Raw genomic sequence first — 20,690 nt, 5'->3', positions numbered from 1 at the left:
CAGAGAAACTCAGTTTTGGCAAGCAATTATTTCCAAGTTGAATGACTTCATAGGAATAATGATTATAAAAGAGGCTTGGAACAAGCACTGGGAAACCATGTCATCAACCAGTAAAAATCTTGAATACTTCAATTTCCATGTGGGACAAGGATTAATGAGAAAGTAGTATCTAAACAATTTATACACACACACTAATTTTGGCCTGTATAAGGATGTGTCTGCATGACCCAAAGCCATTTCTTATACTACAGAAGAAAGGCAGTTAGGCATGGAGTTAAACTTAAAATATTACTTATACCACTATGTGATGATGGTATTAAAGACTGCCCTTTGATTGATTTGAATTTATCATAAAGGTAAAATAAGAAATGAATGGCATACAGCCTGTGTTTTTTTTTTCTGGCTCCAAAATCTGTCCTTTTTATTACATTTTGCTGCTGCTTCCATATATGCAGTGGCCCCAAACGAAGGGGACTTAAATTCACAGATTCATAGTCACTGGTAAGCAATTGCTCTTACAAACATTTTTACTTGGGAGGGAACCCCATTGGAGAAAAAGAAGCAGTAGTTTTGATAGCTAAACAGGGAAAGAGCATGCATAGCCTATTTATTTTTTAAATTAAAAACAGTTCACAAGAGTTCAGAGAAATTGTTCTAAACATCAACAGAAGACATTTAAAATTATGAATGGGGATTTAAACTGTTAAGAGTTAAATGGAGGAGAAACTATTTCTGTGTGTTAACTGAAAAGACAGATAATGCTATCACACTAGGCAACCTCTCCCAGACAAGCTGCATCAAAGCATTTTTGGAGAGTAAGTCCCCCTTTGTGGCCATATCACAGCTCAGTAGTAATATGACAATTCCTGAAATTAAGAACAAGTTTTCCAGTTTTTAACTATTAGGTGATTCATCTTAAGCATTATCTAGATATTATGGTTGTGTTAATTGAGTAGTGATGTGTCCGAAAGAAGCAAAATGAGAAATAGTAGTAAAACATTTAACACTATGATCATGAAAAATATGTTTTTCATTCAACTCCAAGCTATGAATGTCACTCACTGCTGGAAGAAATTTGGCATAAATTTGACATAATATAGAAATCCTTATGGAGGTATAATGTTTCATATAAAATTTCTAGTTATAGTTTCTAAAGACCTTGATTTTTTAAATACTTCTTGATGAAGCAGAATTTTGGAAAAAATCCATTCCCAGAATATTTCTTTGTAAACCTCAATATTTAGCATCTATCCAGATGACATTCAATACATGGAATTATTTGAGTTGTTGTCCCCTATTTTTTCAGGCATGGATAAAATTATTTTCTCCCTAGCTGCATCAGAAAGTCAATAAACACAGTGCATATTTAGGCAGAATTTGAGCTTTAAGAAGTTCAATTATGATCCTAAACACAGTAACCTGCTGCTGCTGCTGATTGCATGACATATTCGAATCAGAAATGCATATTCAAACCAGAAGTACCATTAGGTTTATTTGACTATTATGCTATATTGACGGGGAAAACCCATGTAATACGTTGTTTTTCTAAAGTTAGGCTGTTTTTTTTTCTTTTTAAATATATTTTTATTGTTGATAGTATTACAGATATCTCCCCTGCTGGTTTTGATTTATTAGTGTAAATATGTACACGTTCCATGCAGTTATATACTTAAAATAGTTTGTGTGTTATCTACATTGCAACAGCAGCATTTTCAGAATTATTTACAATTTATGAACATGCAAAGGTAAACTCAGTAGGATTTGGGAGGGAATATCTACAGGAAAATATGATTAAATGGTTGGATCTTTCTAGTTTTACCATTTAGTCAAAGCTGTGTGGTATAGAACTGCAGGTATGAGAGTAAAAATCTAATAGGTTGATGTAATTGATTAGCTTTGAAGACTGCTCCACCCATAGTGATTTTTCTGAGAACAATAGAGGACTTGGCAGCCAGCCATGTATTTTTACCATATTATCCTGCACCCCTGGTCAGAGGTGATTAGAGCAGAGATGGTTCCTGCCTTAGACTAGCTCCTTCTGTATCTCTTGCCCATTAATTTGGAATTGGTCTCTGCATGTAGTTAGTAATAAAATGCATAAACCATTGGATTTGGAAGTGGGTGCAGGGATACAACGAAAAACTGCAGAGAAAGGAATGAAATAGAGAAAAGCAGTCAAGAGGGATGATGTAAGTCCCAGAGGGAATGAAAGAGTGGGTGGTCCCAGATCCTAGTAAGGTCAAGTCACCTTGTGTTCTATGAAACACTCATGTGTCCTTCCAATAATTTCCTGTTGTATCCAGTTTTAGTTGGAACCAAGAGGACCTTTTGTTAGACAAAGCATCCTTTGTTAGAGGGTTCAATATTCAGGTTGTGTAAATCTCCAAAAAAGGATTGGCAAGTACATGAAGATTTATTGGCACATTTCCCATCTCACCCCAGGGTGCCCAACACTATTTCCTTGACAAAGATTGTTCCCAGTTGCCTCATTCACAGTAAAATGTAACTAAGTGAAAATATTTTAGTGTAAACTCTCCCTTCTGTGTATATGTTTTTTCCAAGATCAAAGTCATATGCTAAGGGTGAAAGATCAATAATCATCAGCTGGGATGAAAGCTTCCCTGGAATCTCTGAATCCAGTTATGGTAATTTCTCCCCCATCTTAAATCTAGAATGCATTGGCATTTACATTAACCCATAAGAGCTGTTGCACTGCACAACTCTAGAGCGCTCCATGTTTTCTCTAAAAAAGTTAGTCCTGCTGACATTGCTTATTTCTTTGCACTTATGGCTACTCTTGACTTCAGAGTGTTACCTCACACACACAACACTATCAAACAAGGTATTCATTACCTTCACTCTAGTGCTGTTTTGGGCTCAGGTGAATCAAGCCCAAGTACAATGAAGCATGTTGGAGTGAACCTATTAATTGTATTTGGTAAAAGACCAACAATATTTGTGTTTAATTGACATGCTAGGATGACTATTTTAGTTCTTAGTGCAAAGTATTATTCATCCAGGATCTAAGTCATTCATTTTAAAACATTTTCGGGGTTATATTCAAAATAAAGCTATATTGATTGATGTGAATTTCAGTTTTGACTGTAATTTCTCTGTGATTCTGCATGACAGCAGATGGCCTCGAGCCCATAAGAAAAAAAAACAATTCATCACCAGAAGCATCAACTGGTATAATATGAAATCCCTACTCTTTGTCAATAATATCTTCAAATTGTCCAGAGAAGCCACATACCCACAGAACATGAAACAAAAGACTGGTTCTGACAACTGGTACTACTGAAAGAAGGGTTCTTTAAGACTTAATTGATAGAAGACTTGAGGGATATGGTGGAACTTCCTCTGGACCATTTTAAGTGTCTCAGTATTTTATATCACTAATACTCTACATCATCTTTTTCTCATTTGTAAATTTCTCAAGCCTTCAAAAAATTCTTAAACACATTTAACAAAAAGTCAAATCCTTAGCAAAAGCGATTTGTTTTCCCTAGGACAAGGGGACATGCATGCCTTGTTATTTTCCATTCTTATTTGGATCTAATAAGGCAAGGCAAAATAATTTTGCATTCTTTACTCCTTCATCAGGAAAATGACATAAGAATCCACATAACAAACATAGCACAAGGCAGTTAGGAGTGCTGTATTTTCTACACTATATTTAAATGCTGCAGGAATAAGAATAGAGTCTTAAAAATACATCTTGTCAGGACCCACTTCCTCCTTTCTCCGGTCTTTAAATGCAAACACATGCATACTGACAGCTCTCAGAAAATAACCCTAATGAGAATTTCTCCCTTTCCCCAGGAGTGCCCTCTGCCACCATCTATTTAAAGAAAAATAGTGGGCTCCCTACTTTATTCTCACATCATACGTTTAAAAGAGCAATTTCCATTTTTTGAAGTATTGCTGAAAGGAAAGAAGTCATCTTTTATCACAGTCAGGAAAGGTCAGCAAGTCAGTAATCCTCCATTCACTTCCTGACAGAAATATCTTCTTTCCTTCCACAGCAGACCAGAAAAGTGATTTATTTGCAGTTGACATTAATACATAAAATGGCCAATGCACCTAGCTATGCCTGGGTAATCCCTTACATGGTCCAGAGGCTTCTTTTATTACCTGCTAAGGCTGTGAATTGAATCTGTTGGAGCAAGCATTGTACATATGATTCCCAACTCTCTCTCTCACACACACACACACACACTCTTCCGTAATATCTAATACTGGCAAGGCCAAAATATGTTTGTAATGAAGACCAAGTAAGAATCTCTCTTTGCTTCTGTGTCCAGATATTGACATTTCCTTTGCAGTCTCTCTCTCTCTCTCTCTCTCTCTCTCTCTCTCTCTCTCTCTCTCTCCCTCTCTCTCTCTCTCTCTCCTCTCAATTCTGTTTGTTTCTTGCAAAACTCATATGCTTGTTTTTCAACCCTCCAAATATTTACCAAGTTTTATTACATCTTCAGAATAGGCCCAATACTGTACAAGATTATGGGACATTACTGAAGGTATAATCTGAGACTTCATGGGTCTTATATTTCAAGTAGGAAACATAAAGCATGCACATAGAAACAATAACTCTGTCTTATATTGTGGAATGGCCTATAGTTCTCAAAGTAAATTCATTAATTTCATTGCAACTTGATACTTTTATTAACAATATAGAGTATGTAGCAAGATGTTGACCAAAATTAATACATGGTCAAACAAAATGATACATGTAAAAATCAGTCTGGGTTTTCCTATCCACTTATAGGCTAAATATTTTCTTATGGAAGAAGAACAAATGTCTACCTGTGACCTGTATTTTGTATAATTTAACACACCACTGACTGACTTTAGGTATCAACTAGAAGGCCAGTGCACAAAATTTGTGCACAGGTAGGGTACCTAGGTCTGGCCAGCAATCAGGGCCAATTGGGTTCCCTGCCTCCCCACCTCCTCCTTCCCTTGCTCCCTCAGCACCCCACCACCAAAGCTGTTCACCCGCCATGTTCTGCACCGCCCCCTGGCGGTCAGCGCACGTCATAGAGAACAACTGAACTCCTGGTCTCCCGGTCAAACTCCCAAGGGGACACTGCATATTAGCCTTATATATATATATATATATATATATATATATATATATATATATATAGAGAGAGAGAGAGAGAGAGAGAGAGAGAGAGAAGGAAGGAAAACACAAGCAAAACTGGGTGGAGGGGTGGTGTAATATGAGTCCTCTGAATAAAACTGGTCACCAAAGGCTATAGCTTCAGTATAAAACTAAGTGACTCAATAGAGTGGCCATATAGAAAGGCAGGTCAAGGGAAACTCGATGTTTCAACCTTAGCACTGGGTAGAAAATTTGAACTAGTCAGTACTAATGTAGGCTTGAGGTCTGAATTCACATTTCCAGTGGAGTCCATGAAACCTCAATTTGAAATGGTCTCAGTTGGGTAGTACCTGAAATTGGCTGGCAAAAGCAAATAAAAATTCTCTGGAAGACCTTAACTTTGATCCAGGCTGACAAAAATTGAGGATGCAGTTGATTATGAGATGCACCCTGATTTCATAGGTGTGAGAAAATATGTTTTAGGATTAATGAAATATTATTATTTATTTGTAAGTGATTAAATGACCTTCATCTCAAAATTAGCTCTTGGTTTTGATTAAAATATTTGAGATTTAAGAAGAGTTCATTGTTATGCCCTAACTGGTTTGGCTCAGTGGATAGAGTGTCGGCCTGCGGACTCAAGGGTCCCAGGATCGATTCCAGTCAAGGGCATGTACCTTGGTTGTGGGCACATACCCAGTAGGGAGTGTGCGGGAGGCAGCTGATCAATGTTTCTCTCATCAATGTTTCTAACTCTATCCCTCTCCCTTCCTCTCTTTAAAAACTCAATAAAATATATTAAAAAAAAAAGAAGAGTTCATTGTTATATATCTTGGTCATTATTTTTCAGTGTCTTTATCTTTAGGAAACTTATGTATATTATCTTCTGGAATATGTTTCCAGCCTAGCAATTTAAGGCTAATGTCACTTATCACAAAATAATAATGGTGACATATATTGGGTAAAACCTTAAGTAGTTTACCTGAAAAATTTGCTCTGTATAAAAGAAATGATTTTAAAAAGTATGATGTTTTCCCTGGCCAGTGTTGCTTAGTTGGTTGAGCATCATCCCATGCACCAAAAGGTCGCTGGATGGATTCCTAGTCAGGGCACATGCCCTGGTTACAGACTCAATTCCCAGAACAGGGCATGCAGGAGGCAGCTGGTCAATGGTTCTCCCTCATCAATATTTCTCTCTCCCTCTCCCTTCCTCTCTCTCTCTAAAATCAATAAAAACATATAAAAAAGTATGATGCTTAATAGTAGGTTAGGCTAAGGAATGTTGGTGAACCAGCAGATAACCTTGCAGGGGTGCTTCCCTACATGATTTTTTAATTAGTATTGTTTTTTTATATTCTTATTTTGAAATAGAACACACACAAAAGTCTATAAATACATAGCATAATTCAGTCATTTATAACAAAGTGAACATCAAAATAACCATAACTCAATCTTACAAGATCAAGAAACAGAAAATGCTAGTACTTCAGAGATCTTTCATGCCCTTCCCATAACTTTTCCTCACTTCCCTCACCCTAGAGATAATAATTGCCTTGTTTTCTCTTGGAAAAAAATAGCTTGACAACATAACTATTCATCCTATACATTATAGTTTTATTTAGTGTGTTTTTTGGACTCAGGAAAATGAATTTATGCAGTATTTGTTGTTTTTCTGTCTTATTTTGTTCAATATTATGTCCTTGAGATTTATACAATATTGTTGCATATAAACTGTACTTTGTTCATTGTAATTGCATAGTATTTCATTATATAAAGATTTCACAATTTGTTTATCCATTCTACAATGCCTGGACATATAGTTCACTCTTAGTTTGGATTGTTACAAATATTGATGGTATGATTATTCTTATATATGTCCCTTGATTGAAACTAGGCACACAATTCTGTTATGTATTTATAACTTGGAATATAAGTGATGGGATATAGGGAATTCACATGTTCAATTCAATAAGTATTTCCAAGCAGATTTCTAAAGAAGTGATATCAGTTTGCGTGCCCAGGAGCCACATAACAGAGTGTTGTTTTTTGTTTTATTTAATTTTTAGTTGTCTGACCTGTGGAAACGTTTTTCAATGACTTTTAAGAACACCTAAAAATTGCAAATAGCATTGTATGATTATATTGTCAGGATTCAAAATTATTGACAGGCTAGGACAATAAAGCAATAACAACATGAAATTTAGCAGGAATTATGTAAAGTTGCATCATCTGATCAAGAACAGTATGAAGAGGGTAAAGTGTCACAGGTGGTGAGATGTTACTAAGATAGAGTTCTAGGGGAAAAAAAGTGTTATCCAAATCTACATCAGTTTTTCCTAAGCAGAGCTTATGTATGTCAACCCCCTAAGGAGGAGCTATCATTTCACTCAGTAGATGTTTGCTAATGAATGAGAGAATGGTTGAATAGTTTGTGTTCAAAGATGAAAGCAAAGACACTCAAGAGCAAAATTCATCTGTTTTCTCTCTTTCCCTTTACATTTCCTTTAAAAATATGTTAATTGATTTGAGAGAGGGGGGGGGGAGAGAGAGAGAGAGAGAGAGAGAGAGAGAGAGAGAGAGAGAGAGAGAGAGAGAGAGAAGGAAGGAAGGAAGGAAGGAAGGAAGGAAGGAAGGAAGGAAGGAAGGAAGGAAGGAAGGAAGAAGGAAAGAAAGAAAGATTGATTGGCTGCTTCCTGCACACTCTACTGGTCGAGCCCTCAACCAGGTCATGTGTCCTGACTGGAATAGATCTGGCGACCTTTTGGTGCATGGCATGAAGCTCAAGGAACTGAGCCAGATTGGCCAGGACTAAGTTTTTTTTTTTTAATTCTAAGAAGGACAGAGAAAATTAGCTGATTAGGGAAGCAAATGATTAAACTAAGAGCCAGTTAAATCAAACCTAGCCTTTTATGAAACAACTAGATGCCCGATGCACGAAGTTTGAGCAAGAGTAGGCCTTCCTTCCTCGGCTGCCAGCACAGGCTTCCCTCTGGCACCCGGGACCCGGGCTTCCCAAGCAGCCCCAGCTTCATGCAGAAGGTCGTCCAGAAGGACTTCCAGAAGGACCTCAGGTCTAATTAGCATATTATGCTTTTATTATTATAGTAGATAGGTGTTGTATAAATCATTTAAGTCTTAGTTATGCTTTCCAAAATAGAACTCTATTTTTTCTATTGTTTAATCCATTTCTTTTGGGTTCTTTTTTGGTTTTTCTTCTAAATTCATTCTTTTTCTTTCTCTCTCTCTTTTTTCAAAGTTTTCATTTCTGTGTTTTATAAAAAAAGGAATCCTGTAGACAAAAAGCCTCTCAAATAAATAAGTCCCTCTTCTGGTCATGCCTTGCTCAGCTTAGGTGTGAACTTCCACTGAGTCCTGCTGCCTTCCAGTTCTATCCCTCATTCATTTCACCCAGAGCAGCATTCTAGTTTTATTTTTTGAAGAAAGTAAAATAATATGTAAAAATAAAAAACTATCCCTCCCTCTCTCTTCCTCTCTGTAAAAAATCAATAAAATATATTTTTTTAAAAAAGAAATATCTTATTAATGCTTTCATTTCCTCTTCAGGTTTTTTGCCTGTATGTTCTATGCTACAGATTACATTTACTATAAACTTAATCTATGTTAATGATGCTTGCCAAGAAAACCATGGCTTTATTTTTTTGTTTACTTGATAGTTGCCTAGCAAATAGCAGAGGTATATCACTGATTTGGAAATTTCACCACTTATCAATTTTCCCTATGTTACGAGTGTATCAAAGAACAGCACATTTTAAATCGTCCAGTGCTTGCCTGCGGTTTCTTTTTTATGAGACAAAGAAAAAACTTAGCTGGAATTTTATAGCATCTTTGAAAAGAAGTTGCAGCTTCATAATAATGATATATTTTTAGTGTGATTTAACACTTACAAAGCATTTTCCTCCCAAAATCTCATTTCATCTTCATAAGAACAAAGCCATTGAGTGTACTGGTTAGAATATGACCTCAGGAGCCAGGCTTCCTAATTTCAAACCCTTCCTCTGTCATTTACCATTTGCTTATGTGACCCAGGGTGATTTACTGAACTCTTCTCTGGGTCACAGTGTCTTCTTTTGTCCAGTGAGAATAATAATAGTGTCTATAGATTTATTATGTGAATGAAATGAGATAATCATTTGTATCTGTTAGTTGCCACAATAATATATGTACTGATATAAATCCTCAGTGGTTTACAACAAAAAGCTTATAGCTAGAGATTGTCTACAATAACCATAACTGGGCAGAATAACTCTGAGAGTTGGCTGGATGACATTTGATCTAAGATGGCCTAGGCTGAGATGACTAAGTCTCCTTGATTCTGTTCTACATGTGTCTCATTCTCTAGCACTCTATCTCATGGCACAAGAGGGCAAGACCCATTACTGAAGTTCATTTCAAGCCTCTGTGTTTGCTCACCCATGCTAACATCTCATTGACAAAATATAAGTTGGTGAGCCCAGACTCAAGGGACAGGGTAGGTCAGCTCACTTGTGATGGGAGAACACTAAAAATGTATATTGCAAAGGGCACAGATATGGGGAGGGATAAAAATTTTGAGCCATCCTTGTAATCTACTATAACATGTAAAACATAAGACAAAGGATTCAATAAATGTATAGCAATTAGTATAAGGTTGATCCAAATGAAATTATCATTTTTGTAGATTAAAATGATCAAATAGCATCCATTTTATACAATTCAAACTCAAATTACTATAAAAGCATCCTGTATAAAGGAATTATCATCTATAATTTTCAGTGGAAGAGACTGAAGCCTATATTAGTAATTTTCAAGATTACTTAGCTAGTAAATTTTAGCTTTTTATTTTAATACTAGAGGCCCAGCACGCGATGGAAATCGTGCGAGGAGGCGCCCCACCTCCCACCGTGTGTGGAGGCACACCACAGGGGGCCAGGACACGCTCCTAACTCTTGTAGCATCGGCCACCATGGGAATCAGGCTGGACGGCACCACAGGGGGCCAGGACCCAAGCTTGATTCATGAAACGCTGGGCACCATTGGAGTCAGGACGGATCGGCACCGCGGGAGGCTAGACCGGCACTGCAGGGGGCTGGGACCCACACCTGACTCACAACGTCCCCTGACCCCCCTGCCTGTGTCCACTCCAGGGCCATGGGGGGCCGGGACCCATGCCTGACTCGCAGTGTCCCCTGCCCCCCCTGCCTGTGTCCACTCCGGGGCCGCCCAAGCCACCACGCCAGCTGGGGCAGAACCCCTGCCTCTGTCTCTTCTCTGCTCCAGGCCTCCTCCTGTCTGGTCGTGACCTGTTATGGAGTCCTGGCCTAATTTGCATATTACCTCTTTATAATATAGACTAGAGGCCCGGTGCACAACATTTGTACACTGGGGGTGTGTCCCTCAGCCCAGCCTGTGCCCTTTAGCAGTCCAGGAGCCCTCTTGGGATGTCGCAGAGGCGGGAGGGGCTCCCGCCACCATTGCTGTGTTCGCCAGCCATGAGCACAGCTTCTAGCTGAGCAGCGCTCCCACTGTGAGAGCACACTGACCACCAGGGGGCAGCTCCAGCGTTGAGGGTCTGCCCCCTGGTGGTCAGTGCGCGTCATAGTGACCAGTCGTTCCACTGTTTAGTCAATTTGCATATTACCCTTTTATTATATAGGATAGTCTTCTGACTCTACTCTAGGTGTCTTTTCTTATATTACAGTTGCATTTTGAAATTATTTAGTGATAGATCATTCTAACCATGATATGACTTTATATATTACAGAGAGACATAATTTCCCAACCTTTTATCCTCATGAAACTCATGCACTTCCAGTGAGTACTGACATCTGAAACACCTGTTCTTTTCAAACAATAACCCTGTAGCATTCAATTTCCTGGTTACTAGCTCCTAGAAGTAGAAATGAAGCTAGTAGTAACTAAATGCTATATCAGTATTCCCAGAAATGCCATCTCAAAAGCACTTGAGAATTTGTGAGTTATAGCTAAATACATTATTTTATGCTTCTCTTACTTGTATTTTTCCTTTTTAGAATATATTTTTATTTATTTCAGAGAGGAAAGGAGAGGGAGAGAGAGACAGAAACATCAATGATGAGAGAGAATCATTGGTCGTCTGCCTCCTACATGCCCCACACTGGGGATGGAGCCAACAACCCAGGCATGTGCCCCAACTATGAATTGAACCATGATCTCCTGGTTCATTGGTCGACACTGTACAACTGAGCCACACCGGCCAGATTCACTTGTATTTTTCTAAACATGGTGGCTATGGTATTTTTCACTTTTGTTTCTTGTTTGTGTATTTAATTATATTCTAGCCAGTTAAATAGACACATTATGTATAAATATATATTTGAAATATTTTTATATATGTGCATGTTACATATTTAGCAATAAACTATCACAACATTTCTAAAGATATTTATGTATTGTTTTGTCTTTCAGATATCATCTACTCATCAAATTGACTAGGTTAGTAAATAGCTGTATAGTTACAATACACTTGATTTCCCTATGTGTGGATTCAGATGAGAATTAAATGAACATTCAAATGAAATTATTCTTCCAATTAGAAATAATGTTTCATTCAGAAAGAATTTGTATAAAAGCAATAAACTACTGACGCTCCTCATTATCATATATTGCTACTGAATTCAGTTTCCTTATCCATCAATTAATATCTAATTGACAATAGATCCAATTTAATTTCCCATTCCCACTAAGGTCTGGAGCATCAAATGATTCATACTTTTCTAACATACTGGTAATCTTGAGACTGCATAATTTTGTTAGTTAATACTTTTAAATTGAATGATTGCACTGATTTATTTTATTGGTGCTATCAAATCAAGAAAGACATATATATTAGCAGTGTAGAAAACCATAGCTTCTTGTCAGTACTAGTGACACCCTAAGTACTCACAATTCTTCTTAAGTGCCCTGTTTTTTGCTCTGAACTTGAAAGCTATGTGTACATGGAACACCTGCCATATGCCATCTAAAGGAAGTGTGAGGAAAAGAGGACATGACATCACAGGGTACATAGTTGATTCCTTTTTCTGTCATGTACTAGTTAGATGACTTCGGGAAAGATACTTAAGTTAAATATTCTGTCTCTAAAATTTGTATAAGCCATAACTCACCATGTCACTTGGCATCAAATGTAATCTTGTGTACACAGTTATTTGTCAAGCTGTGAATTGTAGAATCCAGAGTGGCATCTGATACATACCTGCTTATATAGGGAGTTTCAAAAATGTATACACACTTTCATAGTTGATAGCTCAACTTTGAAAATGAAATGTATTTTAATAAACACTGCTTTTATGATTATTAAAAGTATATGTGTACATTTTTGGTGACACCCTATATATCTAATAAAGGAGAAAATGAAAATTAGCCTCTAAAGCTAAGGATGTTGCCCCTCAAATCTTCCAGTGATAGTACTTTATTTTAAGGGTTTCTTTTTTTGCACATTATTGTTGCCACTGATTATTTTGATTCAAGAGTATAGACTACAGTATTTTTCAAACTGTTTTACTGTGATACAGTAAGAAGTACATTTTTATTTTAGACCAATATACACATACTGTACACACATCTGAAATAAAAGTTTCATGAATTATTACTAGCTGTATTGCCATCTAATATTCTTTACTTTCCTTGTTCAGTTGCAGTTTATTTTATTTTTAAAGATGTTAAGGAAGGAAGAGGGAGAGATAGAGAAAAAAATCAATGTTAAGAGCAAAATATGGATTGGCTGCCTCATGCACACCCCCTACTGGGGATGGATCCCTGAATTGGCAACCTGTTGGTGCATGGGATGACACCCAATTAAATGAGTTACACCAGTCAGGGCTATTAAAAAAAAAAAGGTTGATCAGTATCCCAGCAGCAATGTGTCACAACATATGTTTAAAATAGTTTCAAGTGAAAAAACAAACAAACAAGATGGCAGCATAAGTAAATACAGTACTCACATTCTCCCACAACCACATCAAAATTACAACTAAAATACAGAACAACCATAATTCAGAACTATCTTAAAACTGGCTAAATGGAAGTCCTACAACTAAAGAAGTAAAGAAAAATAGCACATTGAGGCTGGTAGGAGGGGTGGAGGTGCAGAACGCACTGTTTTGAAACCCATCTGTGGTATTTATTTATAGGGAGAAATCTCATTTGTGGAGGCCTCCAGGGAGGAGCAAGAGGTCCCTGCCCCACACCAGGCCCCCAGCCCAGGGTTCCATTGCTGGGAAGAGAACTCACTGTAATTTCAGGCTGTAACAACCACCAGGGATTGTGGCTGAGTGACACTGAGGCTGATGGAGTCCCAGGCAGTTCCTCTTAAAGGGCTGGACCAGCACACAAATGTACTCAGACTCACTCCCTCTGAGCTCCAGTGCTGAGACAGAAGCTTGAAAGGATCCAGGGACATATGAAGAGGAATTAAATTGTCTGACATCAGGGCAAGAACTCAGGCAGCTTTCTCCCAGACAAAAGTGCTCGCAGAGGTCATTGTTCCTCTGCTGAAACCTCCACTGCCACAGAGCTGACTGGCAGGTACAATATCTGAGTTTCCATCAGCCTGGCTCACACTGTGCCCTGATAATCCCCTGAGACCCTGCCCCACCCAATTTGCAGCACCAACCAATCTGTTGGCAGTGTCCTTTCCATATGAATGGCCTGTCCTGGATGGAGCTTCAGACTTTCCTAAAATCTCTCAAACAAGTAGCAACTGTACTCAGCATGCCCCATACCTCTCAATAAGTGGCCCCTGGCCCAGTGCTAGCAGCAGCCTGCCTTACTTCACAGTTTGGCCTCTCCTGGGCACTTCCAAGCTCAACACAAGTAGCAGCCACCTGTAGATCATTCTATAGCTACTTCTGGGTGGCCGCAGGCAGTGGCTGACTTTATATCTCCCAGGGGCCCCAGAGCCAGTGCACGCAGTGAACAGCTTCAAACAATGCCACATTACAACTCTATACATCCACAAGCAACACATTCAAGAGGCAGTCTTAGTGAGTATCAAAGCCCCGCTAAAGTAAGTCCTGATCCATAGGGGAATCTTCTGCACAGCAACTTTTCCACTGCAGTCACAGCTGGTCCTCAAAGCCAATTGGCCTGGAGGCCAATTCCTCCCAATGACGACAACAGCAATCAAGGCTCAACTACAATAAGACAGTCCACAGAGGGGCGCACCTAGAATGCCTTGCTCAGGTGAATGGGGAGGCTGAGCCACTAGGCTCTACAGGATACCTACTACATAAGGCCAATATACAAATTCCAGGAGACATAGAAGATATACCTAATATATAGAAACAAGCACAGGGAAGCAGCCAAAATGTGGAGACAAAGAAACATGCCACAAATGAAAGAACAGAAGAAATCTCTAGAAAAAAGGAACTAAATGAAATGGAAGCAAGAAAAATACTAGATATAGAGTTCAAAAACTGGTTATAAGGATTCTCAAAGATTTCAACCATTTATTTGTATGCCATAAATGTCTATAGATGCAAGCAGTGGACCTTTATAATTAAATTCAAAATGTTGTGGCAGTTAAATGGTTAATGAGAGCTTCAAGGGACTTACTGAGAATTTCAAGAATCTTAGTGAGAATTTCAAAGACACGAAAGAGGACCAGTCAGTTGTTTTTATTTGGGAAGCCAAGATGGCGGCGGAGGTGAAAGGCTGATCTGTTGCCTCGCATGGCAGTTTCGGAAAAAACAACTAAAAGATGGACTGGTGAGCGCGGCGACTCCTGCTCGCATCTCCCCAGGCTGGGCGGCTGCTCCTCTCAGCCAGCACCACAGCCGGGGCCATGAGCTCGTGGGCACCGCGGCAGCTGCTGTGGAGGCGGCCGCGGACTCGGCGCAGCGGCTCTCGGTGAAGGAAGAGACCATCTTTCTGCGAGACGGGCCCACCCGCGTCACCGACCTGGCCCAGCTCCCCACTGAGATCCTTGGGGCCCCGGAGACCGCCAACACCGACTTAGAGGATTCTTAAGACTTCCTGTCTTACACTCAAGTCCTCTAGCCATTTTGAGAGAGGAGAACCAAGAAGGCAGCAAAGTCAAACAAAGGAACTTCGCGCACAGCAATTTCAAAGTTAAACAAAGGAACTTCGCCGCGCACAGAGTGTCTGCCACCCAGAACCACAGGAGAGCTGGCTGAATGGTGGATTTACAGCTAAGAGAGAAGAGGAAAGAGCGAACTCTGGAGGAGCTGAGGTGCGGAGGTGCGTGGGTCGGGGGAAGGGACTTGTGGCTTTTGTTCCAACCCTAGGGGAGATTAGCTCCCCAGACGCCTGCGGGAAGAGGCTGGACTCTCGGTCTTCCTGTTGGAGAGTGGGAGTGACTTCCTTGCAGAGGTGCGCCCAGCAATCAGTGTTTGCTGCTCTGGAGTGTGGAATGAGGGGGCTTGGAAACGTGGAAAGCAGAAAAAGCAGACTTGCAGCCAGTGTGGTTCGCCTCGCCATGGCCTGGTGGCGCCCTGAGGCCCCGCCCCGCCCTGAGACTCGCCCCGCCCTGGGACCCGCCCCGCTCGTTTTTCAGGTCCGCCCCGCACGTCTTGCAGGCACACCTGGGCTCCAAGCAACGGCTTTTGCATGTGGGTGGCCTGCCCTATGGCAGCTTGACCAGATAAACTGCGGTTCTAGTCGGACTGCTCTAGGGATGCTCAGACAGGAGGAGGAAACTGCAGTTTTTGCCGTAAGTCCTGCTGAGTGGTCTCAGGTAGTAGCTGACCTACACACCATTGGAGACCCAGAAACGAGGGCATCTAGTGGTCGGTGTGAGATGACACCAGATTTCAACCACTCGCATAAAGGACACATTCCAGAGGCAGACTCAGTGAGCGCCAAAGCCTTGCTGCACCAAGACCCGGCCCATAAATCTGTCTCCTACACAGCAACTCTTCCTTTATAGACACAGAGGATCTGCACGGCCAATTGGCCTGGAGGACAATTCCTCCCAGCGACACCAACAACAATCAAGACTTAACTATACAAAGGAAGACCAAGATGGAGGCATAGGGCAGAAGCCTGATTGCTGCCTACCACAACAATTTTGAGTCTACGACGGGAGAGCAGAGCAGACACCATCCAGAACCACCGGAGGGCTGACTGAGCAGATGCTCTACAACTAGAATAAAAGAGAGGGGTACTCGGGATGATGCTGATGCCGGTGACCCAAAGATCACACTTTAAGAACTACGGCTCAGACGACACAGTGGCGGCCTGGAACGTGCTCGGCGCAGTTCCCTCGGCGGTCTCTGGCTGAGGGGAAGGCCCCACTCGCTGCCGAGCACAGACAGACGAGCCCCTGGGAGACATGGGGTGGGAGACTCCGTGCTTGCTGACCTCCGAGTCCTTCAAGAATCTCAACGCCCCGGAAGCGGCCAGGTGCGCACGCTCGGTGACTGGCCACCGCTGCAGACCCAAGGGCCGACGCAGCCACCCCGGACCAGCCCGCTGCCACGCACCGGGCACACCGGAGCTTCGCCGGAGCCCGCCGCCCAACGAGTTCTGCGGCGGCTGCCCTGGAGCTCTGAGAAAATGGCCGAAGGAATTACTGAGATGGAATTGACCAACAGGAAATGGGATCAAGAAGACGAAACCCCGCTGGGTCCCGGATCCGGGTGAAGCTGCGCGCCCCTGGGTCCGGGTGAGGCTGGGAACTGGGTCAGGGTGAGTCTGGGTCCCGGGTCCGGGTGAGGCCGCGGGCCCCTGGATCCAGGTGAGCCTGGGCCCCGGGTCCGGGTGAGGCCGCGGGCCCCTGGATCCGGGTGAGCCTGGGCCCCGGGTCCGGGTGAGGCCGCGGGCCCCTGGATCCGGGTGAGCCTGGGCCCCGGGTCCGGGTGAGGCCGCGGGCCCCTGGATCTGGGTGAGCCTGGGCCCCGGGTCCGGGTGAGGCCGTGGGCCCCTGGATCCGGGTGAGCCTGGGCCCCGGGTCCGGGTGAGGCCGCGGGCCCCTGGATCCGGGTGAAGCCGTGCCCCTGGGTCCGGGTGAGGCCGCGGGCCCCTGGATCCGGGTGAAGCCGTGCCCCTGGGTCCGGGTGAGGCCGCGGGCCCCTGGATCCGGGTGAAGCCGTGCCCCTGGGTCCGGGTGAGGCCGCGGGCCCCTGGATCCGGGTGAAGGGGACCCCTCAGGGGATGTCCGACCGCCAGTTTAGGCCCGGTCCCTGTGGGATCGGGCCTAAACCAGCGGTCAGACACCCCTCTCACAATCTGTGACCACTGGTTCCTAACCACTCACCTGCCTGACTACCTGATCTCCACTAACCTCTCTGTCTGCCTGCCTGATTGCCCCTAACTGCCGCTGCCTGCCTGATCACCCCTGCCTGTCTGCCTGCCTGATTGCCCCTAACTGCCCTCCCCTGCTGGCCTGATCTCTCCCCCAACTGCCCTCCCCTGCCAGCTTGGTTGCCCCCAACTTCCCTCCCCTGCCATCCTGATCTCACCCCCAATGGCCCGCCCCAACTGGCCTGATCTCGCCCCTAACTGATCTTCCCTGCTGGCCTGATCGCCCCTAACTGCCTCTGCCTGCCTGATTGCCCCTAACTGCCCACCCCTGCCAGCCTGATATCACCCCCACCTGCCCTCCTCTGCCAGCCAATTTGGTTCTGATTGGTCAGTTTCTATGCCAGTCAGCATCTCTGGGCCTATCAACAGGGCGTGATCAGAAAGGTGGGGATGAACAGCAGCCCCGGTGGAGGCCTGGAGAGAAATGCAGGCATGGCTGTTGGCCAGGCCGGGAGATAAAGAGAGGCAAGTTCTGATCAACAGCTGCCACAGAGGCTATGGGTTATGGATCAGACCATACCTCTCTCTCTGCAGGCCTCTCTCTGGGCCTGATCTGCAGCCCCCTAGGCAGTCAGTGCTGGGTCTGGGTGCCGGCAGCGGCCCCAGTCAGTGCTGGGTCACCATGGCAACCCAGCACTGACTTCCAGTCTGGTCAAGCCTTCGGTCGTAATGGTCATTATGACCCTGGCGCTTTATTATATAGATTTTTGTAGCTGGTCAATGGTAGTGATCTGCCTCTGCTTATGTATGCTGCATATTCAATCAGGTAAACTTTTAGGTCTGTCATTTCAATAGAATGTGATTATGTTGATTATATGTATGTGTAATCTTCGGATATTCCCAGTTTTCCCAAATACAAGGATAATAGTCACATTAGGAGTAAGGACTAGAATTTGGACCAAAGGACCAAACAAAAGAAAAAAGCCCTAAATGGATGAAAGGACTCTGACCAGAATAATGAACTCAAATATCTATGTGCCTGCAGAGATAACATCAATGAATGAAACTGGTTGGATGCAATACACATTGGAGTGTAGTAGAGTCTATGTCCAGTTGAGATGGAAGGGTTTATTTGGTTTAAAGCCCAACAGCTAGGGCTCATGTGAAAATGTGAGTTCAGCCAGGCTGCTGAACTTAGTGGTTGAGTGTCTACCCATGAACCAGGAGGTCTCTGTTCAATTCCCAGTCAGGACACATGCCCAGGTTGTAGGTTCCATCCCCAGTAGGGGGTGTGTAGAAGGCAGCCAATGGGTGATTCTTATCATTGATGTTTCTATCTCTGTCTCCTCCATTCCTGTCTCTGAAATCAATAAAAACATACTTAAAATATATTTTAACCCTTTGCACTCAGATGTCGAGTGTGACTTGACACAGTTAACAGTAGAATAAAGGAATCGAAAAGAGCAAGCGAGTGCAAAGGGTTAAAAAGTTTAAAAATATAGGTTCAATGTTTCCAGGTCTTTCTATCCTATATAATAAAAGCTTAGGTGGAGTCACGACCTAGAGCGATGTCATCACAACATGGCCACCACAAGATGGCTACCCTCACATCTTCAGAAGATAATGGAAGCCAAGATGGCATCACGTGCTCGCAACATCATCCCAAGATGGCCACCATCATGTCATCACAAAATGGCCACAAGATGGCCACCACAAGATGGCCACCACAAGGTGCCCGGCAAGGAAGGGCAATTGTGAGCAATCAGGCTGGCAGGGGGGGGGAGTTGGGGATGACCAGGCTGGCAGGGGAGGGCTGTTGGGGGCAACCAGGCTGGCAGGGGAGCAGTTAGGTATCAATCAGGCTGTCAGGGGAGCAGTTAGGGGGTGATCAGACTGGTAGGCAGAAGTGGTTAGGGGCAATCAGGCAGGCAGGCAGGCAGGCAGGCGAGTGGTTAAGATCCAGTAGTCCCAGATTATGAGATAGATCGGGCCTAAACTGGCAGTCGGACATCCCCCAAGGAGTCCCAGATTGGAGAGAGAGCAGGCCAGGCTGAGGGACAACCCCCCATGCATGATTTTGTGCACTGGGCCTCTAGTTTTCTATAAAAAGTTAGAAACAGATTTCTAAATTGAAAATGTTGGCAGTCATTTAAAAACATTACTCAAACGATTTATAATAATTTCTGTTAGTATTTTTATCTTAGAGTTCTCATTCCTCCCATTTTTAGGAATAATTTACATAAAATAAATTTCAAATATTTTAAATATGCAACTTAGTAAATGTTGATAAATGTATATACTCATGTAACATTTACTATAAACAAATTATAGAATGTTTCCATTACCCCAAAGATTTCCCTTATTCTCAATTCTACTCAATTCCCCTACCCTCACAGGTAACAATTTTGATTTCTTTTTTTTTCCAATTTTTTTATTAAGGTATTATATGTGTACATATCTTACCATTGCCCCCCCCACACCCCACTCCCATATATGCCCCCACCCCCCAGAGTTTTGCATCCATTGGTTATGCTTATATGCATGCATAGAAGTCCTTTGATTGATCTCTTATCTCCCCCACCTCTCCCTAACCTTCCCCTTGTAATTTGACAGTCTGTTTGATGCTTTACTGTCTCTATATCTATCTTTTTGTTCAAGTTTATAATGTTCTTTATTATCCATAAATGAGTGAGATCATGTGGTATTTTTCTTTCATTGACTGACTTATTTCACTTAACATAATGTCCTCCAATTCCTCCCTGGTTGCTGCAAATGATGAGAATTCCTTCTTTTTTATGGCAGCATAGTATTCCATTGTGTAGATGTACCACAGTTTTCTGATCCAGTCATCTGCTGATGGGCACCTAGGCTGTTTCCAAATCTTAGCTATGGTGAATTGTGCTGCTATGAACATAGGGGTGCATATATCCTTTCTAATTGGTGTTTCTAGTTTCTTCGGATATATTCCCAGGAGTGGGATTACTGGGTCAAATGGGAATTCCATTTTCAGTTTTTTGAGGAAACTCCATACTGTTCTCCACAGTGGCTGCACCAGTCTGCATTCCCACCAGCAGTGCACGAGGGTTCCTTTTTCTCCGCATCCTCGCCAACACTTGTCGTTTGTTGATTTGTTGATGATAGCCATTCTGACAGGTGTGAGATGGTACCGCATTGTTGTTTTGATTTGCATCTCTCGGATAATTAGTGACGTTGAGCATGTTTTCATGTGTCTCTTGGCCTTCCTTCTGTCTTCTTTTGAAAAGATTCTATTTAGGTCTGTTGCCCATTTTTTTATTGGATCATTTATCTTCCTTTTATTAAGTTGTATAAGCTGCCTGTAGAT

The sequence above is a fragment of the Cnephaeus nilssonii genome, assembly GCF_951640355.1.
Source record: "Cnephaeus nilssonii genome assembly, chromosome: X".
Taxonomy (NCBI): Eukaryota; Metazoa; Chordata; class Mammalia; order Chiroptera; family Vespertilionidae; genus Cnephaeus; species Cnephaeus nilssonii.
The sequence above is the reverse complement of the archived record's forward strand: the minus strand, read 5'-3'. Positions refer to the sequence as shown.